The sequence below is a fragment of the Papio anubis genome, chromosome 14, assembly GCF_008728515.1.
Source record: "Papio anubis isolate 15944 chromosome 14, Panubis1.0, whole genome shotgun sequence".
Lineage (NCBI taxonomy): Eukaryota > Metazoa > Chordata > Mammalia > Primates > Cercopithecidae > Papio > Papio anubis.
Window position 1 is genome coordinate 8,878,341 of NC_044989.1, and position 8,661 is coordinate 8,887,001.

The window sequence follows — 8,661 nt, forward strand, 5'->3', positions numbered from 1 at the left end:
CTGTAATCCCAGCACTTTGGGAAGCCAAGGCGGGTGGATCACCTGAGCTCAGGAGCTCGAGACCAGCCTGGCCAATGTGGTGAAACCCCATCTCTAGTAAAAATACAAAAATTAGCTGGGTATGGTGGAGGGTGCCTGTAATCCCAGCTACTCAGGAGGCTGAGGCAGGAGAATCGCTTAGACCTGGAAGGTGGAGGTTGCAGCGAGCCGAGATCACACCATTGCACTCCAGCCTGGGCAACAGGAGCAAAACTCTATTTCAAAAAACAAAAATCAAGTTTTATATCGAGGAGGAAAAATATGGTGGAGAGGAGAGAGTTTAATGATAAGCAGGTAATTAATGATCATTGGAAATCCTGTAAAATCTTCAAGGCTATCGTAAAGTAGCCTGGGAGGAATGATCAAGCACATGAATAGTGGCTGGAGGTGCCCATGGCCTGAGCACGCAGTGACTTCTAAGGGTTTGAAGAGAACAAAACAGTGGTTGCCGATGTATAATTCCAGAACTCATCTTCACAGGGAATATGCAATACTGCCCACAATCCCTAACAGTGCTGTTTTACTCACAGTTCCCACTTCCAGGAATGCATCTCCTGGCCTAGGTGTGGGACAAGTAGAACTCGTGGGATATACTTGCTCCCATTTACTGGATGTTTACCATGTGCCAGGACCTAGGCTGTGCACTTTTCATGAACCATCTCATTTAATCACTGTGGAGAATTTTCGTTACACACATTTTACAGAGGAGAAAACTGAGGTTCAGCCAGACTAACTTGACCATGGCCATACCTTTGGTAGACTGTAGAGCCAGGATTCAAGCAACATTCATCTTCGGAATCTGAGCTCTCAGCACTATACCACAGCATCTGGTATATTGTTCAACCTTTATTTTTTATTTTATTTTATTTTCTGTATGTATGTATGTATTTATTTATTTAGAGATGGAGTCTCACTCTATCGTGCTGAGACCAGCTTGGTTGGGGAGACCCTAACCCAGCAGCGCTAGAGGAATTAAAGACACACACACAGAAATATAGAGATGTGAAGTGGGAAATCAGGGGTCTTACAGCCTTCAGAGCTGAGAGCCCCAAATAGAGATTTACCCATGTATTTATTAACAGCAAGCCAGTCGTTAGCATTGTTTCTATAGATATTAGATTAACTGAAAGTGTCCCTTATGGGAAACAAAGGGATGGGCTGAATTAAAGGAATAGGTTGAGCTAGTTAACAGCAGCAGGAGCATGTCCTTAAGACACAGATTGCTCATGCTATTGTTTGTGGCTTAAGAATGCCTTTAAGTGGTTTTCCATCGTAGGTGGGCCAGGTGTTCCTTGCCCTCATTCCCATAAACCCACAACCTTCCAGCGTGGGCGTTATGGCCGTCATGAACATGTCACAGTGCTGCAGAGATTTTGTTTATGGCCAGTTTTGGGGCCAGTTTATGGCCAGATTTTGGGGGGCTTGTTCCCAACACTATCGCCCAGGCTGGAGTGCAGTGGAGCAATCTCAGGTCATTGCAACCTCCACCTCCTGGATTCAAGCGATTCTCCTGCCTCAGTCCCCCAAGTAGTTGGGACTAAAGGACTGTGCCACCACGCCCTGCTAATTTTTTTTTATTTTTAGTGAAGACAGGGTTTCACCATGTTGGCCAAGCTGGTCTTGAACTCCTGGCCTCAGATGATTCACCTGCCTTGGCCTCCCAGAGTGCTGGAATTACAGGCGTAAGCCACTGTGCCCAGCCTTGTTCAACTTTTACAGTGATACCGTCTAACTTCCTTTATAGCATAGAGATGCATTTTAACAAACTATTTGAATTGGATTGTGGTGGGCATAGTGAGAAGAAGGTCTGCCTAAGAAGGGGTAGCTGGGAAAAGCAAAGACGTTGGGTCTTTGAAGTATTTATCTTTTTTCTAAGCATGTGAGATGGTTGATGGCAGCAGAATGACCCTGAGGAGACAGAGATAGGGAAATGCTCGGTACCTATTTTATCATATCTCAACTCTCTTCTGGAATATCTGCATTTGAATGTGTCTCTGATGCCTGAAACTTCACACTTAGAAAACCAGGCTCATTGTACTAGAAACGCTCGATTCCCCACTGTTCCACTCTTCCAGAAAATTTATATGCTAACTTGACCTTTTGACAACACCTTCCAAATTCTCCAACTCATCTATCATTTTGTCAATTTCCTCATCATTAATAAGATGAAAATGTTTCTTCTTTACCATTTCCATGTTATCAACTTAGCCCAGGTCTAATCAGAGGTATATCAGTCTGGTTTTGAACATAAGATAAGAAGACAAAGCACCATTTTACGTGCTGATGGCAGGAACTTACTGTGTCGCAGAACTGGCTTCTAGAAGCTGCTTATACTCTTGGTTCCTTCCTAGAAGAACAGTGTGCTATCAGTTACCTCAAAGTCAAAAACTATCTATTTAGCATTCAGATAGTGAAGGCCAACAATTCTACTTCACAAAGTGAAATGATCTACTTATTCAAATGATTGGGAGGTTGGTTTGTGAATAACTTATTGTGCTAAACCCTCCCAAATGAAGTCTGGCTCAAAGTTACATGTTTTACAAATGTAGGGCCGAGGCGGGCGGATCACTTGAGGTCAGGAGTTCGAGACCAGCCTGGCCAATATGGTGAAACTCCGTCTCTACTAAAAATACAAAAAAAGTTAACTGAATGTAGTAGCACGCACCTGTAATCCCAGCTACTCAGGAGGCTGAGGCAGGAGGATGTCTTGAGCCCAGGAGTTAGAGGTTACTGTGAGCTAGGATCGTGCCACTGTGAGCAAGACCCTGTCTCGGGGAAAACAACAACAACAACAAAACCAAACTTTTTTTTTATGTTAAATGGCTTTGGCGTATGAACAGCTTAAAAAAAAAAATCTAATTTTCAAAAATGGTTGATTTAATTCCTCAATTCCCTGGGGATTTAGGGCTTATAACTCTCCCTCCAAGGTAGGTGATAATTTTAAAGCAATGAAGTCAGGTCCCCTGGTATACGTTTATCCTTTAGCTGCCCATAGGAACACCATGACAACAACGAATCACACCTCACTAGCCCTGCAGGTGGGACCGTTGGTGGTTATTAATTTTATGAGAGCTCCTAGGTTGTTTACTACTATAGTTGGTGGGCACCCGGCTGTGCAGGGTCAACTCTGGGCAGTAAAACAAAAATACCTCTCCCTAATCCTGTGTTTTGGTAGCTCAGGACAATTTCACTTGCAGCCCCTCATATAATATGTGGCACAAAGACTGAATCACTCTAGTGAACCCTGAAAGGCAATTGATACTTTAGGCAATTATAAAATAATAGAATTTTATAACTGGATAAGAATGTAGAGGTTATCTAGTTCAACCCCTCATTAGAGACAAAGAAATCGAGGCTCAGCAACTTCCTAAAGGTTACATAAGGGGTTGGCAAACCAAATTCAGGTGCAACTTGAGGTCTCCTGATCCAAGTCAGGCATTCTTCCCACCATGCCATGTGGCGCTCCCCGATGATGTAACCAACATGGGACAAGTCCCCAAGGACCACACCTTTTACAGAGTTTATTACCTTGGCTTTAGCAGGTAGAGCAGTAGGAAACGTTCTCTGGATTCTCAAGCTTTGACAATACAACTAGTAAAGGGCACAATAATAGTATTTGTATAAGGTTTTTGACACAATTGAAAATTATTTTACATGCACTATGTTTACTAATAATTCCTTATGTGTTTATAATATGTTATAATTTGTGAAATGCTTTTAAATGTATCATCTCATAATTATTAAACTTATTAAGTAGCCAGGAATTATTATTCCCATTTTATAGATGAGGAAACTAAGTTAGAACCCACTGCTACACAGTACGCGACAAAGACGGGACCAGAGCCTGAAGGTCTGACTCCTGAAGCAGTGTTCTTTTCTGACAATATCTAAGAGGATTCGGAGTAGCAGATTTTGATAGGTTCATTTCAAAAGCACAGAGCTCTAATTTTATTTAGGGATTTTATCCAAAATTATATATACAATCTACAGCAATTGGTCCAAGACCTAAATATTTCACAAGATATTCTTTCATCTGCAACATAGGACTTCCCCAGGCTTTGTCAATCCTGTGAACAATACAGTATTCACATATACTAAAAACATACTGGTCTCTCCAAGTTTGGCAGCTCTCACTCAGCTAGGCAGTGCAACTGGAAAATCTAATATCTCAAAGGCGTTTTGTGCTCCTGCCAGATTCAAATCCCGTGCGTCTGTGGGTTTTTCCATCCTTTGTGTAATGGGTTTGAATCTTTCTTGAAGGTGCCTCTCCAAAGCAGGGGTAATAGACATTCCTTCTCTTGTGAGCCTTATGATGAAATAATTACTTGGTGGTTAACAAACAAAATCTTTCCTGCCAATTTGGAATCTCACCAAGAAAAGAGTCAGGGGAAATTCCAAGATACAGTTCAGAATCTGACCCTCAAAATATGATCTAAAAGATGAAAGACTCTGGTTAAAGGAGGACATTTGATTTTCTTATGAAGGTGGGGCAGTGCATGTTCTATAGAGTATGTGATTTTCTCTTTCGTGTCTGGAGAGAAGATGAGATTTCTAATATTTACCTTTAGGAAATCATCACATAATTGAGGGTAGAATGACTAAGTTAAATATCAGAAGAACGTCTTGTTATTTTTAACTAGATGATGTTTATTTGTTTTACTCTCTGTAAGTGTACTGGAAATATTTACTGTTGTAAATTCCCAAAAATTCATTGATATCTTTTGAATTATAAGGGATTCAAAGCAGAATCCATTATTCCTAATGTAATTATGAAGGAAATACATGGACATTATATAATATGTGGAAATATAGAAAGACAAAAAAGAAAAATATCGCCCAAAGGCATCTGATGTATTTTAAGGATACAATTAAAAACAGTTGGATAAACACTCTTCCCTTTTGGTTAGATACTTTTTAGAGGTAGAATTTTTCTCTGGGCCAGCTATGTTATAGAAGTATAATCATTCTAACCTTCTTCTAAATCCAAATTGTGTAGCATCTGCCATCCAGTATCTCAACATAGCTCAGCACCCTGGCTGCATAATATATAAAGTGTTTACCTCATAGGTCAAGTTATGTTTATGGCATTCCTACAGAAAATTTGGTTTTTAGACTATGACAGTCACACAACCAGTATAGTAAGTAAATACAGGATTTTATCCTCCTGGGAGAGCAGTCTAGCACATTTCACAAATCTTTCTTGAATCAGAAATCACTCTGAACTGCAGGTGAAAATGCCACTGGGTTTTCAGTATCTCGGGCAGAATTCCATATTGCAGCAAAAAGAGACAGATCTTTCTGGATCACACACACATATTATATCTAAATACACACACACATATATGTGTGTGTGTGTATGTGTATATATATATATATAATTCTGCCTTTGGACAATTTCCTCATAAAGCACATAGAATCCCCAGAGACGCCTTGACTAACTTAGGAAGTGACATCACGGATCTGTTCTGATGGGGACAAATCTGCAAAAGTCACTTTTACTGGCATAAGTCTGAAACTCACACACATTTCTTAGTACAAAAACTCTGTAAATAGGCAAGGGAACTGCAAGGTTTACTAAGTAGGTGAGATTATCTTGATGAAGCCTGCAAATATTACCTCTGAAATGAATGTATGAGGCTAACCAATAACCTAATTAAATAATAACTATAATCCATGGTTTTAAGTGGACGATATTTGGAGACACATTATGCTACCATCTGGACTACTTTGGAAACTCAAACTATTATACCAAGAGAAATAATTCTCAAACCTGTAGAGAAAGTTGGCACTTGAATGGACTCTGCATGCCAGAAAGCAGCCCTGCTTGTCTCAACGCTTTGTTGAATTACACAGCCTCTTTCTCCTTGCCAGTTTGTTTGCCAAGTTTTATTGATTACTTGGGACAGTCATTTTAAACTCTAGCTTTTGAGGTTTTCCTGTCTATAATACTATCTGACCTTCCAAGTACTTCATTCCACGTTTCAGATGTCATCAGTTGTCAGGAGTTTGTTTGTGACTCAAAAGACTCAGAAAGATCTGTCTCTTTTTGCTACAATGTGAAACTCTGCCCGAGATAACTGAAAACCCAGTGGCATTTTCACCTGCAGTTCAGAGTGATTTCTGATTCAAGAAAGATTTGTGAAATGTGCTAGACTGCTCTCCCAGGAGGATAAAAATCATGTATTTACTCATTATACTGGTTGTGTGACTGTCATTTACGCTAACATAGTCTTGAAAATAGACACCAGAAAATTCACAGCTTTTTGTATACTGATTTTCTTCCATTGGGCCTCTATTCTCTTTTGCCAGTCTCCTCACTTTAGGAAACACTAGAAAACAAATTGGCAGGGAATTTCCTGTTTTAAGATGGTAAACTAAAAGACATTCCTACCTCCTTCTCCTCTTGAAAATTAACCAGAACCAAACAAAGGAAAATAAAAATTGGAAACACAAATTCCATCTTTCATAAAGTCAGGAGACTTCTGAAACCCCAAACCTTAATATATGAAGCCTGATAGTGCAGAGAGGAGTGTTGGTTCCTTAGCAGTGTGGAGGAAGGTGAGACTTGGAAGGGGATAGTGGTGTGAAATAGCCCTGCTTCCCTGCAGAGCATTGGGAAGGACCCAGGAACCGAATGCCAGAGGTGGGGGCCAGTCAGGGAGCTGTGAGCCATCTGGCTGCTGCTGTTCTGAAAACTGCTCAGGAAATGGTGGTGGGGCTTGTAATCATGCAGTGTACAGATTTTAATCAATTACCCCACCTTCCCCTGTGTGTGGTCTCCTAGAGTCCGGAGCCGCTGTCATCCGGGTGGATAGGGGCAAGGGGGGACCTGAGGATCTATTTGTGTTTTTTCAAACTTCTCAATGAGCACTGTTTTAGCAGAACTCTCCAGCTACTCCCTGCTGTTCCTCACAGGAAATTAGATGGTTCTTTACTGGGAAATTCAGCCACTCTAGCAAAAAGTATAGATATCAGTATTTTGTTCTTCCCTGTCCCCCCACATCCCCCCCAAAAATAGCTTGCCCCCTGATCACACTATTGTGAGGTCCAACCATCCACAACTCCTACTCCCAGGCCTACCCCACCCTAGCGTGCACGCACGCACGCACACACACGCACACCCTGCTCCATTCAGTTTTTCTGTGTCTCACTCTTACATATGAGATCTGAGGGTTGCTGGACATTTGAGGAAATATTTCCACATGAAAACATGAGGCTAAAAGCTAACCAAGAAAAAAAAAGAAAACATCATCCAAATACATCTGATTTATTAGTAAGGGTGCAATTAAAACATTTGGATAACAATCTTTCTTTTTGATCATCTGCTTTTTGGAGCTAGCGTTTTTCTCTGGGCCAGCTATGTTATAGAAGTAACTCCAACCTTACAGGTTAGAGGAAATGAGGAAATAAGTCAATTTTAACATGAAGATATCACATTATGTTAATATCCTCAGAGAGATGAGAAAAGATTTTGTATCCACAAAACAAGAACAGAAATTTAATCTTTTAAAACAGGCATAGGCAGAGAACAAGAAAGACTTCAACTCTTGGGAATTAAAAATAGTTTAAAAATGTGTTTAATAGGCCAGGCATGGTGGCTCACGCCTGTAATCCCAGCACTTTGGGAGGCTGAAGCAGGTGGATCACCTGAGGTCAGCAGTTCGCAACCAACCTGACTGACATGGAGAAACCCTGTCTCTACTAAAAGTACCAAAAAAATAGCCGGGCATGGTGGCGGATGCCTGTAACCCAGCTACTCAGGAGGCTGAGACAGGAGAATCGCTTGAACCTGGGAGGCAGAGGTTGCGGTGAGCCGAGAGCGTGCCATTGCACTCCAGCCTGAGCAACAAGAGCGAAACTCCATTTAAAAAAAAAAAAAATGTGTTTCATATCAGTGGAAGGACTGGAAGATAAAGTTGAAGAAATCCCTCTGAAAGGAAAATGAAGAGATAAAGATGGACAAGAAGAGAAGAAGAGTAAGAAATGTAAGAGATCATCTGGGAAGTCCAACAGCTGGATAACAGAAATTCTACAAAGAGAAAAGAGTGAGGAAGACATTATTAGATAAGTAACATAAAGAAATTTCCTCAAACTAAAACACATTGGTCAGCTGGGCGTGGTGTCTTGCATCTGTAATCCCAGCACTTTGGGAGGCCGAGGTAGGTGGATCACCTGAGGTCAGGAGTTCGAGACCAGCCTGACCAACATGGTGAAACTCTGTCTCTACTAAAAATGCAAAAAAAAATTAGCCTGGCGTGGTGGTGTGGGCCTGTAATCCCAGCTACTCAGGAGGCTGAGGCAGGATAATTGCTTGAACCTGGGAGTTGGAGGTTGCAGTGAGGCAACATCGTGCCATTGCACTCCAGCCTGGGCAACAGAGCAAGACTCTGTCTCAAAATAAATAAATAAATAAATAAACTAATTAATAATAAAACACATTGGTCCCTGAATGAAAGGAGTCATTAAGTATTCAGCACAATATACACCAAATTCAGAGCAATACATTTTATAATGAAAGTTCAGAACATCAGGTCTGATGGTGGCTCACGCCTGTAATCCCAGCACTTTGGGAGGCCGAGGCAGACAGATCACGAGGTCAGGAGATCGAGACCATCCTGGCTA